Below are 14,967 nucleotides of genomic sequence, written 5' to 3' on the forward strand. Positions count from 1 at the left end.
TGCAACATTTATAAAAAATATAAATTGGCAACTTCACGCTATTACAAAGCTCGATGCCTTGAAGAACCCTGTTCTAGACATGGACATCTAGCACAGCAAAGATAGAAATACTGTAGGGGCCATCTAGCACAGCAAAGATAGAAATACTGTAGGGGCAGCAGGCCGTCGACCGTGTGCATATGGAGTTGTAGGTGCCTAGCCGAGCTTCCTGCTCAGCAACGACAAGGCTGGCAACGGCGGTTCTGCAGCCGCACTATATACTCCTGATGTAAAAGTAGCAGCAACCGAAGAAGTGAGTGCGTGATGGATTAATCCTACTAGATGACCAGTTGCGCCAAATGACACAAAGACCCGTTTAAAACCATGTTTGTGTTGAAATTTTTTGCATTTTTTCAATAGCCGTATATTTGAGTACATTTGGTAAGAACTTATACCCCCTATACATAAAGGAAATTAAATGCAAATATTTTCTAAAGGTAATAATGCCACAAATTAGATCAGTAGGTCAAAATAGTTGAGTCTGCAATTAGGAACGCCGAGTAGCTGTAAACTTGCATTAAAAAGAGAAAGCACAAGTGACACAATAAAATGTACTTAATACATGAACTCGTGAACATTTGTACATGAGAAGTTAATAGAAATAGTGGTCAATTACATCATATAATTTGGTTCTATACTCTTGTGTATATATCCTGAGTGCTACCCCTTTGTGATCAACTCTTTGTCCCTCGAATCGAATGGCACGGCTACTGCCCCTTGTAGAAAAAGAAAGGACTCTATAATACCCATAAACGTAAACTTATAATTGCAAAAAAAAAAAACCCGCCACAAGCACCATATATAAGGAAATATTACAAAATACAATGCAGTTCATAGGCTCATTCTTCAATTGACATTCTGGACATCAAATCAAAATTATGAGGTATTGTTGTGAATTGCAAAACTTCTAAACCAGGTGCTAGCCTCAGAACATCCTTCAGTATGTACCTACCACAAATTATAGTAAGATTAATAAAATACATATCCCTTTTTAGAAGCAAAAATACACAACCATCTAAAATAGGGAAACTTGGCGGCATGCGGCATAAAGAAGATATTGCTCATGCTCGCTTGAGACAAGGAATATAGCTAAAGAATTTTCCAAACCTTGAGAACGAACTACAATAAACAGCCAAAAAAATCTAATATTCTACATATGCTGGACACATGGATGTTACTACAAAAAGGGAAGGCATCAACAAGCATAAGTATCTCATTTTTAGCTACCAATATTAGCAAATATTCTGTTATGAGAAACTATTTAATGGTAGAAACTCTGAAAGACACAAAGTCATTCGTTTCACATCATCATCTTGCTGGTGACCAAATAAACACTATTGTTTCATGTGTAGTTCAAGGCTGTATTTCAGAAAGTCTAACTGTGTCGGAATTTTTTTTTGAAACCAACACTGTAAAAAAAAGCGTGCCTAAAACTGTCAAAAATTTGAACCTAGTCCAAGCACTTCCTAAAATACCTTGTTATGTTCTCTATGAGTGCACTTATTAATCTGTCAGTTGGTGTCGTAAAGAGCATCGGCGAGACACTTTACTATGCGGCAGCTAGTGTCATGTAAAAAGGGGTGGAATCATCAGGTGAAGATTTTGCATCCCTGAGTATAACTAATAAGGATATTGCACTACCTCCTGGTTGTCCTACCAGTAAACAATCATATCAACATATGAACCACATAGTTGCTGGGAAAACAATGGTTTCTAGGTGGGTTTTTAACACCAACCCTTAGAATATCACAATGTTACTCATGCTGATACATCAACTCTATTCAACAGTGTACCAAATATGTCTTGCTTCAGACAGAGATAATGAATTAACAATTCCATCCTGTGTTTTTCAAACCCAGCAATTCTTAATGTTGCATGACCTTGTGGAGTCAGGTAGATATCACAAAATTCTATCAAAGACTACCAGCCAAAATGGCAAAAGAAAAGAAAGTTCAGCAGAGCAAAGAGAATAGAAAATTCATTATTACTTGGAAGCGACACATGTTCATTAACTGGGGGAGGCATGGTGTCATCTGTTTTCAATGGCCTGAAATCAATCCAACAAGCTTCATCTACCAACGAGATAACCCATTAGGCCTTTTAACACTCTGCATCATCATCCCATCTGATCTGTCAGGTTGATAGTCAGCGAACAATACTTCAGCTTTGCACATGATTTAAGGACAATCTAATGGGAGCAATCATAGCAAAGTAAATCAACAGTGAATTGTTGTTTTTGCTTTTTTGGAGACATCTCTTACGATTAAAATACCTATCCAGAACAATCAATATAAGGCATTGTGAGCAGATAAACATTATTGTTTCATTATCTCCCAACAAGCTAGATCAAAAGCATTAACCAACTTAGTGTGTGCCTAGCCTTACAGAATATCATAGCACAGACATTCATTGAAGAAGACAAATGATTATAAACTCTGAGCCAGTCACACTACCACAAAAACATGATAAACCTTGAAAAAAATACCAGCTCGAAGGTATGGAGGCAAAAGCATCAAAGGTATATGGGGAAGAACTCACCAGAGCAAAACCAATGGAACAATTAGTAATCCCACTTACATGCAGCACCAGCGAAACCAATGATAAATTTAGACCGGTGCTTCAGCAAGAAATTACTTCACCACAATGGCAACCAACCACAACTCCTTTAAAGATGACTATAATGAATTTAACAGAGTAGTAGTTTAGTTTCCACAAGTGAAACAATGAACAAGCTTATTGTATAAGTTTACTTAATTTGGTCACAGTAATAGGGAGGCACATTTTCTTCAGTCCTGATTACTGAATGGCAGGTACTAACTGAAGTAAACCAAGCATGTATGTGCTCTGAATATTCACAATTGCCAGTAAACAAAGTAACTAACTATATTTACCAAAATGTACAATGCCCAAGCTCAGCGAGGGAAACAAACACAAGGAATAGAGGTCGCACACCTGAAACCTGCTGAACTTTGCGTCGGTCTCCCTCTCAAGGGCCAATCTAGAAGCAAAATCAGCAAGCTATGTGCCTCCATGGTAAGTTTTCCATCTATAATTGAGAAGCACCTGCAAAGATGGAATAGACATCAGCCATAAATCACAAGTTCTAGGCAAAGAAAGAGAATTCCTATAAAGCAAGTATCAAAACATTGCTCCCTTCAAGATGCTGTCCCCTCTGCATCATAACATTTTTTCCCGACCTTTGAAGACACTGCACTGAACCCTCTTCAGCAAATAGAGCATAGATTCATGAAGAGCTCCAGAAGAGATTAAATGGGTACAAATGACCATTACACATGTCATGAGTTAAATAGGTTCGTTATAATGACAGGAGCAAAAGCAAGTATACTATAAGGAATTAATTACGGTATGGGATTACAACTTTGAGAAAACACTATAATAGGGAGAAATAATAAGGTACCCGAGCAAATCGGAAGAGCGGCGACAGAATAATAAGGTACATAGATATTAGAGGCAAATTGTTATCCGAAAATATATACATGATTCAGTCTTATTTCAGAAATTAAAATTTTGATTTTTGTGTGACCCACATTATAGAATAAGTGCTAACCTTTTGACGAGTCCTATGCAATATCAGGAATCTAGATCCAACCAATGCACTCGACTTGCCCTGCAAATATATACTCCCTCCGTTCCGAATTACTTGTCGCATGTATGGATGTATCTAGATGTATTTTAGTTCTAGATACATCCATTTCTACGACGAGTAATTTGGAACGGAGGGAGTACATGGTTCAGAGTTATTTTCAGAAATTAGGATTTCAGCCACAGTTGCAACTCCAACACCAAAAAGAACTGACCATTCATTTTTTAGAAGTTTGGACAGAAACAAAGAACAATGCTTACCTGATAGAAACCAACAGAGTTGAAACATAGACTCTGATTGAGAAGCCAAATTGAGATGCCATTGAGCACTCCAAATCCCATGAAGGTCCTTCCATAGAAAGATTTGTGCTCAAAGGGCTTCATACATAATGCCACATGAAGTCAATAGAATGGAACAAAGAGATGCCAGGCTGTCAACATGGTTGCTGCACAATAAAGAATAAGGTTGAGTAAACTTTTAGGGTAAACCAATCTACTTTTGTTTTTCTAATATGTTTAGACTGCTACTCTTTCCTTCTCAAAAATATCATTTGATAACTGGTACAACACAATCTCACTCTAGCTCCTTCTGCTCGACATATTCATTTCGGTAAGTCACCCTAGCTGAGTGGCTGTATCATTCGAGTTAAGCTCACGGCTTGTTTATTTTGTTTTAACCATGGTGTGTTACAACCCACAATACCTATACATACCGAAAAACAAAATTTGCAGCTCGCACTAACCAACATAGTTTTTTTTCCTGAATTTACACTTGCGATACCACATACCAAAATGGATGTGGTAGTTACGTGGAGTAATTAGGCTGTTAAAAATAATATGTAAATCTATCGATGCTCCAAGTATATATTAATTAAAAGCCAACCTAGTGTAATTTTCATTTAAGAATAATATAGCATTGACCCTGCGATATACTTGTATGCGGATTTTCTCAGAATCACACTTGCTTCGCTATTTTGTACACCGGCACGCTCTCTTCCATACTAAGCATATGTTGGCTACTTCAGTAGCACCTATCCATATCTTCACTTTGCTAGGATATCCGCTGGAAGAGAAGAAGTGAAGACTCTGTTCTTCAACTTTGTTGCCTATGCATACATACACATATTCAGTTGACGAAACATGGTTTACTTTATACTTACACACATGATCCTAAATCTGAGAAACCAGAAATGGCCTAGTCAAGCTACAACCTTTGAACACATACCTTATTTTGCCAGATGGTGTGCAGTGTGATGGCCACGAACAACAAGACCTGGACCAAAATACCGAAGATGATTCCCATCCAAAGGCCCTACCCACCTGTATAAGGAAGCAAGTGAAGGCAAGTTCAAAAGCAAGCATGAGAACACATGATAACCGAGCTAATATGTTCACTGTTCGTTGTTTTTTCAGAAGGGGGTGACCCTGGCCTCTGCATAAGTGATGCACACAGCAAGTATTGACTGATGCATACCAAAACATTTTGTGGCTTCACATCCCCGTGACAGACTCCAGGAACAGTAATGAATGTACACGAGCCCCCTGAATAGACACCACCAATGTAGAATTGACTTAGAATAGTTGCACAATGGAAGACACACATTTCACATTTATTCATTGACAATTCACAAACCTGATAGGTGTAGAGCTTGATGTAGATAAGTGACATCCCCTGTTTGGCATTACTGTAGTTCTTAAGCCCGCGGTAGAGCGTCTCCGGGACATACTCCATGACAAGGTTCAGAAACAGCTCACTCCACTTGTGGTTGAGAAGAAGCAGTGCTTGAGGGAGACAACATTGGAATGGTTAATCGAACGCATAAGCTGCAGCTCCCGACAGTACCTTCTTAGTGGCCACCGTCTCCCCAGTTTCCAAGCATTTAGCCTACACATGCAACCATTTCGCTAAACATCAGGCTGGTGATGGACAACACAAACAGAGAAACAAACATTGGCTAGAATAATCACCTGAAAGACGGCGCCAAACGAACCAGTGCCCAAAATGTGCTCTGCCATGTAGCTTTTGCGTTCCATCTGGTTTCATCCTTTCCAGGTCTGAATTTTGAGCAGGCAAATAAACTCGTCTCATGGAGCAGCAACTGCCAAATCCACCTTCTTTTGGCACTCTGGTTTTCCATCACATGGCTTCTTTGTCCAGTGATTTTCAGGAAGGTGGCAATCTCCCAACATACTTCTCATAACAACTAACAGGCAATGCCGTTCCTACCAGTGTGACCACCAGCAGAACCCATTCGGGCTTCCATGGCCTTATCCTCTATTATATATTTATATGAAGACTGGTTAGTGAAATAGGCAAAGTAGTAAAGTAACTGATTTGTGTATCATAAGTACAAATTTCTGATTACTGCGAGTAATCAGTAGTAGTAGCATCTGGGACGAAATTTCAGTTTGGACTCAACAACACATCTCACTAAGGCAATACTGGCCGTAAAACTCAGCCCAAGAGACACAAGGGAAACATAAGAGACGGACAGCGCACATGTCACCGGCCTGAGCTCGACCGCATGTTGTCCTCGTTTCCTCCAACTCGAGGACGGCGTGCGGAGGCAGGGGAGGAGTCGCCGCTGGCGAGCAAGAGGGATAGGAAGAGGGCAAATCAGAGGGAGCAAAAGGGGCGGAAGGAAGACCAACGAAGGCTACGACGGCGTCCTTCCCTGCCTCGTACCCTCCCCAGATCGGGCCCCGGAACAGCCGCCACCATCTCCGTCGTCTCGTGCCCGAGCGGCACCTCATCGCAGCTCGACGCCGCCACCACCGCTCCTCTCGCGCCGCCGCCGACGCATCCGCCGCTCCCCCGCCTTGAGCCGGTCCGCCGCCATGGAGCCTTAGCGGGAGGAGTAGAAACACGAAGGGGAGGAGGCGGAGGGGGTGACACGGGGCTCGAGAGCGGAGGGATTGGTGGCTGGAAGACGCGAGGGGAGGCCCCAGATCGAGCGGAGCAGCGGCGATGGAGGGAGAGGAGGCCGCCGGAGTTGGGGTTTGGTGGTTTGGGCGTGTGCCCCCGCCCGCTACCGCCCGTCGGCTCTGCAGGCCGCGTCCCGCGCCACCCGCGCGAGCCCGCTGCTGCTTCTGGGCGCCACCCACGCGCGCTGCTGCTCGCCCCGCCTGACAACCCCGTGCGCGGCTCGTTTGCGCACCGCACGCGCCGGCCGCGCCCTGTCCCGCGCCCTTCAGCGCTGCCCCGCGCACGCCCGGCGCTGCTCGCTTTCGCTGCGCCCTTCCGCAGCCGCCACGCCCGCCGCCGCCGCGGTCCGACCGCGTCCGCTTCCCTTCACCGCCCGCCTACGCCTGCCGCTGCACGCCCAGCGCTGCTTGCTTCTGCTGCGCCCTTCCGCAGCCGCCACGCCCGCCGCCGCCACGGCCCGACCGCGTCCGCCTCCCTTCACCGCCCGCCTACGCCTGCCGCTGCCTCCCGCTTCGCCGCTGCGCGCCCACAGCCGCGGCGACTGCAGATGGAGGATGGGGAGGCGTCGTGGGAAGAAAGAGACGAGCGGCGACGGCTACAACGCGCTGGGCCTTCGAGAGGAGGAGGAGAGAAGTGGAGGGGAGGAGGAGGCGGCGCAGCGAGGAGGGGACGCGGAGGATTGTCCCGAGAGCGCTAGGTTTCCGGGAGAGGATTGGCCTGGCTCTTGTCAAGGATCTCGTTTTCGGAAGTGGATTGGTCTGCCTCGTTCACCAGATTCTAGAAAACCCTCCCTCTGCTCTATGGGCCTATAGGCTCGCGACCCCACCCATCATCCTCTTTTGAAGCAGTCACGAAGGTTAAAAAAAGTGGACGGCTGACCAGACGCCAGCAGCCAAAAAATACACTGTTGCACTTCGAGCAACCCAATCCTGCGGCGAACGTGTCGCGCGCTCGCAATGCGGGCGGGTATTTTAGCAATGTTTGGCATTGTGCCAAATATTGGCAACTATTTGGTTGACTACGAGTTGTTTTGTCTCTCTCATATAAAGTTGTCAATAGTTGACAAGTCTCGGTATTGCCAATAGTTGACAGTGTCAACATTTGACAAGTCAAATATTGGTAGCAAACCAATTATGCTTTATATGTTCAACTAGACCATGATAGCCCACGTCGTCGCGCCCGACAAGTTTTACAGTTAAATGATAGGTACTGCTGAAAATATATATTTGCAACCATAAAATATAAATGTGTCCATAGCAAAACTACATGTTGCTTATTTTTAAGTTGGTCTATTTTTCATTGCTGATGTCATCAACACATTTTGATGGTAGTAACAAGAAAGATTAAATAGAAGGATTTGGCAAGAATGCATTTGATCAAGCCGAATGGGACACATCCATCAGTCAAGAAACCATATGTGGTGCCTCTCCAGGAGAAAAAAGAATTTCATTTTTGAAAGAGCACACACATTTTCTGCAAAGTAGATCAACACAAACTTTTAACAGCTCATGAAAGGAACAACTGGATCTAAAGACAAATTATGCATAGAAATAACATGCCTTTTGCGCCCACTTCGCGATGCTGCCATTCCTTGTTAGTAGGGATGGAACGATGTTGCACCCTGGTACTCGTCTTTACTCCAGTCCTTCCTTCTCACGCTCATCTCGGTCTTCTTGACTTGCCTTGGGAAGCTAGAGGGTGGGAGTGGATGCATCAGGAGTTGAACAAAATAGAGCTTACGGTGGAGCAGCAAGTGAACACGAAGCAGTACCTACATAGGTAACTACAATACCATTGAAGACCAAAAAAGTGTAATATGTGATAAGCATGAGAACATATTTACCGAAACTTTGGACATGATTTGTTTGACACTCAAATCAATTAGAATCCATCATAAGTTAGATGCAGAGCTGACACTTCAGGCTTGGAAACTGGGAATGAATTTTGTTGGATATAACAAAACATGCAGACAGCTTTGAAAATTCTCCAGATGCAGCCATAACTGCCAAAGGTTATAAAAAAACAAGACATACAAAACAGGAAAAGTACTGTTGGTTGAGGATCTGATGTAAGAAGTCACCTCGATTGCATATGTATCGGTCTTTATTTCCTCCCAAACCTGCATGACGTGATTAGTTAAGAGCATCTTCAGCCGTTGGCCCCCGAGAGGCGCTAAAAATCGCCTCTGAGACGCATCGGCGATAAACGACGCGCTCGGAGGTGTAATGCCCCCAGTCACGGCGTCCACATTTTCTTGAAAATATAAATTACGGCACAAACACAGCGCAAATTCAATCAAACTTCGGCGAGTTCGTTCATATTTAAAATATTTTACAAAAAGAAAAAAACTACTAGGTTGCTCCTCGCCATCTCCCTCGCCGCTCCTCGCCGCCCGCCGCCCTTGCAGATCTACATGCCGAGGTGGCTGTAGAACCGCATGTAGTCGCCGCCGCCGCCGCCGTCGTCGCCTCCGCCGCGGCCGCCGTCCCTGCTGCAACCCTCCCTCGGTTGGCGCAGCGGGTTGGATGGTTCGGGGGCGTCGTCGTCGTCGTCGCTGTCGAGGACCACGATGTCGTGCTCGTCCTCGCGCCCACGTTTGCGGGCGGCTATCTCCTCCAGGGCCCGGCGCTGCCGGACTATCTCGTCGCGGAGGTAGTCGTTCCGCGCCCACTGCATGGCGTCCTCGTCGGAGATGCCGCGCCGGGCTATCTCCTCGTACTCCGCGGGGAGCCGGGCTCCGGCTTCGGCCTGACAAGGACGAGGCGGCCAGAGGCGGGGGCGGAGTCGTCAATGCGGACGCCGGAATTGCGGGTGCGCGCTCACAGGCGTGTCCTGGGGCTCCGGCTTGGTGGGGCGGAGGCAGGGAGAGCCGGTCGACCGACCTGACGAGGAGGACGCCCCGGGGTCCATGCGCCTCGGCGTCCACGAGCTCCCACGGCGGCGAGAGAAGGACCGGGGGAGGGGTACTCTAGCCTCGGCGTGTTGCCGCCCTCGATGTACTCGAGGACGGCCTCCAGCGTGCGGCCGGGCACGCCCCACCATCGGCGCCGCCCCTCGGAGTTGAGCCTGCCGGAGGGAACGACGCCGTTCGTGGTCTCGAGCTGCTCGGCGTGGCGGCGGCGGAAGTGTGGCTCCCAGAGCAGGCTGTCGGGGACGTAGCGTGGCCCCTCCCTCGCCGCCCACGACAGGGAGGAGCGGATGCGCGCGATCTCCGCGCGCCGCGCCGCCTCGGTGGGCGGCACGGGACCCCGCCGGCGCTGATTCTCCAGGCCCCGGGCACCCGCATGTCCGGCGGGACCGGGTACTCGGCCTCGAAGAGGAGCCGACTTTCGTACTCGTGAAGGTGGCGGCGGCCGAAGCCGTTCGCCGCCGCGCCGTCATCTGGGAAGCGTTCGGCCATTGTTTGAGCTAGAGACGGCGAGAGGAGAGGGGGGAAGGGGAGAAAGGTGGCGCCGGCGGTGGAGACTCTGTGCGTGCCACCGGCGCGCTGGGGGTCGGCTTTATGTAGGCGGAGGCGCCGCGTGTACGTGTGGCCGTCGCGTTACGCGTGGCATGCGATGAGACGCGCGTCGTCTCGTTTTCACTGCGCCGCCCGTGAGGCATCAACGGCGGAGGCTGACCGGCGCAGCAGCGCGCGGCAGTTTTGGCATTGATTCGCCGCGAGAAACGAGGCGATGAGGACGACGAAGCGGTGAGAAGCGAGACGAGTCACTGGCAAGGAGGGCCCGCGGCTCTTTCGCGCCAAAAACGATTCGCCCAGCGCCCCCAGCACGCCGGGGTCGGGTTGGGTCCGCCGATGCTAATTTCGGCCCGAGACGGCGAAAATTGGGCCCTTGGGAACGCGACTGGACCGATTTTTTGGTGCCGGCGGCCGAAAACTCGCCTGGAGAGCCTTGTTGGGGACGTGGCTGAAGATGCTCTAAGTTAATCTGAATGATTTTTTGTATGCGGAGGATGAGAACCTGAAATAGGGAATGGAACATACAAAGACACCAACATCGTCAAAACTTCATGCCCCACATCGTCCCTGTCCGCCCGCGAGCGTCGCGCACCGTCTCTTGGCCCGATGCTTCGTGTATGGCGGCTTCGATTACGGGAGCGGAGGGCATGCGGTAGAGCTGCAAGGCATAAAGAACGAGAGGAGAGGTTTAGAACCATGGTTCAGCCGAACCTACAGTCAAAGCCGTCCGATCTAGCATGACTCACATGTGGATCCGAAATCTGTCAAGATTCAAATTTCTCTTATGTCGTGCTATCATTCTTAATATGTCTCTCCGTTAGCGATGCCTAGGCTTGGGGTCTCTATATTTTTTTGAGGCATGATGAGCTGGCACACCTTCCCATGCTACTGTAGCACAGGAGCCAAGCACGAGAAATACAAAAATAATTCTATGCCAGGCTTGTCGGAACTGTTTTTTTTATGGAAGCAATGTTCAGTAAAAACTATATGCCACATGTACATCGAGAGAAGTCTGAATATTGCTATTTGAATAACAAACTTTCCACTTATGACTACGAGTCTATTCTCAAGATATCCAAAAAAGCTAGAACTGGAAAAACATTTAATGCCGCCGTATTGACCATAAATTAGAACTCTAGCATGCAACAAAAATATTAGATAGTATTCCAGAAATATTCGATATTGCACAAATTTCAGATGCTCTCACTGTGTTGCCAGTAGATTTATGGTGTATATGTCAACATCTAAAATTTTGTATGCACTAAAACAGCCGTGAACAGTGCAATTGCATGGGAGACAGCTCTCACTTCTTTCAAGAATGGCCCATTATTTTATTCTCTATATTGTTAGCAATCAGTAGCATTAACGCGGGATGGTTCCCGCCATGTGACTTAATTGTTTCCACTATGCATTACCACACTCGTCATACACAGATCTCCACAGAAGCTGCCCTGAGATGTGTGGCTCCGAGCATAGGTTCGAGTGGACCATGGTTCCACACAATATTTTCGAATGAAGGACGATGTAGCAGGAAGGGGCTACGGAGGAGGGGGGGCGAACGTACCGGCGCGGAGTCAGCCGCCGCAGCATAATCTCGCCCACGGTGGATCGCCAGCGCATCGAGGATGGAGGAACGCCGGTGGATCGCCGGCGCATCAAGGATGGAGGAACGCCAGCGTACGGAGAGGAGGAAGAAACGGCGGCACGGAGGAACTGGGGAGCCCCTAGCTGACGCTCGCGTGCGTCAAGAAGATGAGCATTCGCGCAAGGCACGGTTGGATGGACCGGCCCGTTTCTTGGCGTTACAGCGAGCCAGTGCCAAAAATCCCAAAAAAGAATGTTGTACGTAGGAATCAAACTCCCAACCCAACGATAGAGAGTTAGCGTTCCTTACCACTGGAGCTGCTGCGTCATTGCAATCAAAACACTGCGTGAGTACTTGAGAACTAGTATATGTACTGACTGATCCAAAAATAAAAAAATTGATCATTGAACATTTTTTGATATACGTTGAACATTTTCATAATATACGATGAACATTTCTCAAATACCCATTGAACCATTTTTGTCATATATGCTGAACAATTTGAAAAATACATATTTAACATTTTTGTGATATAACCTGAACAATTTAAAAATACACATTGAACATTTATCTTCGGAGGGCAATTCCATAAAATGAACATTTTTTTTAAAATGAATATACGCGCTGAACAATTTTCGGATACACACCGAACTTTGTGTAATATACAATGAACAAAATTAAGAAACATAGTGAACATTTGTATATTCATTGAAAAAACAAAACTAAAAGAGAAAAACCAAAACCAAAAGAGGAAAACAGGACAAAAACCAAAAACCAGAAGAGAAACAGGAGAAAATCAAACCAGAAGAAACGTAAACAAAACTAGAAGAAGAAAACCGGAACAAAACCAGAAGAAGAAAACAAGTGAGAAAACCAAACGTGGAAGAAAAAAAAACTAATGAAAGAAACATGAGCGAACGAAAAAGAAGCACGTGAACCCCGTAGTGGGCCGGCCCAATATGCACGCGAACGAAACAGCTGCGAGCGTTTCTTCGACAGCTTGCCGCCCGCGCGCGTCAAATAGGAATTGCCGAGGAACTGTTCATTCGGGATGGGATAGCGCTGAAACCTGGATAAGTTGGGTTGCGTCTGAGTCGGAATAAGTGGGCCTTAATGGCCCGATTACTGGCAGGAACGGGAGGTAGTTTCCTGGAGCAGCGGCCCAAGAGACGGTGTGCAACATGCGCGGGCGACCAGGGACGCCCGATCTGCATTGTACGTCCTAGGATCCGACGGGTGAGACAGCCAAATCGCTGTGGAGGCTCTTAACTACTCTAGTTGTGTTATACTGTTTTTTAATATCGGAAAAAAAGGCAGTGCGGAAGTCCAGGATCACGGCCGAGGCAGGGGACACGTGGTTGGCTAGCAAGGCGGTTGACGCTGCGCGTATCTTCAGCCGGTTGATTTGAAACGATTTCCATTTTTATTGAATACTATTGTTTTTATAAATATTATCTGTATTTTGCAGAAATGTCTTCACAAGATCCCGGCGCTGCCTCTTCTTCCGAGAGCACGCATTTGGGCAACCAATTCTTAGAACCATCGTCCAATCGTGTGGGTCCGACACACACGACAATTACTCCACGGATGGGCCGGATCAGGAGTACGCGGACCATATGAGCATCTGTACGAGTCAGAATATGGAACAAAAGATAAGTTTAGAATATGAAACAAAAGATAAGTTTGGTTTCATGCCTCGAAGGACAATTTATGGTGTTCATTGCCTTGGAGAAGGCCTGCAGCAAGATATCAATGTGGTGGGCTTTGAAAAAGTACCATCACAAGAAAGTACATTGCCCTCGTCAAGGACATGTATGATGATATTACAGCTACGGGTCAACTTATTAACCCATCCAAGTGTTCCATCTTATTTAATGATGATTGTCCTGATACGGTTTCTGTGGAGATCAAAAGGTTTCTTGGTGTGACTCAGGAAGTTTTTGATGCAAAATATTTGGGTCTCCCTATACCAGACGGGCGAATGCATAAAGGGAGGTTCGAATTCTTACAATCACGTATGAGCAAGAGACTTGTGGATTGGAGTGAAAGATACTCATCTTCGGCGAGTAAAGAAGTTTTGATCAAATCTGTAGCCCAGACCATCCCCACCTATGTAATGAGTGTTTTCAAACTTTCTTTCTCGGTATGTGATGATTTGTCCAAGTTGATGAGACATTACTAGTGGGGCGTGCAAAATGATAAGAAAAAGATGGCTTGGTTGGCATGGGATAAATTTGTTCTACCTAAATCCAAAGGAGGGATGGGGTTCAGGGATATGAGGGCGTTTAATCAAGCTTTGCTTGCTAAACAAGCCTGGCGACTCCTTGTTGCACCTGAATCGCTTTGTGCAAGACTACTACGGGCTAAATATTATCCAAATGGAAATCTACTGGATACAGTTTTTCCGAGTAACTCGTCAGCATATTGGAAGGGTATCGAACATGGATTGAACTTGGTGAAAAAAGGTATGATCTCGCGAGTCGGCAATGGTAATCTTATTCGAACTTGGCGAGATCCATGGATTCCTAGGGGTATGCCTTTTACGCCTATTTCCCCTAAAAGAAATTGTCGTCTAAATAAAGTTGCTGATTTTCTGGATGCTAATGGTGCATGGAAGGTAAATTTATTGGAACAATTTTTCTGTCACGTTGATGTTGAAGCTATTTTGAAAATTCGTACGTCGCCAAGACAGCGGGAAGATTTTATTGCTTGGCCTTTTGAGAAGTCGGGATCTTTCACAGTTAGGAGCGCCTATCATTTAGCTATGGGTGAGCACATGGACCGTTTCTCGCAAGGAGCAAGCAACACATGTCCTGGTGGTGAACGTGGTATGTGGAATATTGTATGGCGTGCCTTGATTCCTCCTAAGATGAAAGTTTTTGCATGGAAGGTAATTACTGGTACACTAGCAACTAACTTAGAGAGGAATCGGCGTCATATTGGTACAAGGGCAACATGCGGAATGTGTGGGCGAGAAGATGAATCGTCATTTCATGCTTTACTAGTCTGTCCCAACGCGGCAAGCTTATGGGACGCAATGAAGGACCGTTGACCATTGCCAAACAGGTATGATATTGCATGTACGGGTGATGAATGGTTTCTTCACTTGCTTGCTGGTCAGCAGAGCAATGTTCGAGACATGATCATTATGGTGCTCTGGAGGGTTTGGCATTTACGTAATGAAGTCATGCATGCCAAACCTATTCCACCGACGGAGGTGTCTTGTGATTATCTATGCAGCTATCTTAACTCTTTGCTACAATTAGGCTGTATGGGTGTGGAAGAGGTGATCAAAGGTAAAGCTCCAATCTTGATGGAACCAGTGATTGAAAAAACTCGGTCATCATTGCCATG

The 14,967-nt window shown here is 46.5% G+C and overlaps 1 long non-coding RNA gene across 10 annotated transcripts; it reads right to left on the minus strand.

Annotated features, from left to right (window-relative positions):
- Positions 1-576: 576 nt before the first annotated feature.
- On the minus strand, positions 577-7,320 carry LOC125537842. 10 transcript variants are annotated; one of them, XR_007296112.1, is made up of 11 exons: positions 5,611-7,319; positions 5,276-5,527; positions 5,117-5,184; positions 4,868-4,962; positions 4,576-4,748; positions 3,904-4,088; positions 3,608-3,754; positions 2,992-3,102; positions 2,578-2,714; positions 2,028-2,169; positions 577-987 (listed from the first exon to the last, which is right to left on the minus strand). It is a non-coding gene; the product is annotated as an uncharacterized LOC125537842 (long non-coding RNA). The 10 variants fall into 10 exon arrangements; XR_007296116.1 differs by having other exon boundaries at positions 4,674-4,748; positions 5,611-7,318; XR_007296117.1 differs by lacking the exon at positions 4,576-4,748 and having other exon boundaries at positions 5,611-5,917; positions 6,143-7,315.
- Between the last annotated feature and the right edge of the window lie 7,647 nt (positions 7,321-14,967).

Source organism: Triticum urartu, chromosome 2 (assembly GCF_003073215.2).
Source record: "Triticum urartu cultivar G1812 chromosome 2, Tu2.1, whole genome shotgun sequence".
Taxonomy (NCBI): domain Eukaryota; kingdom Viridiplantae; phylum Streptophyta; class Magnoliopsida; order Poales; family Poaceae; genus Triticum; species Triticum urartu.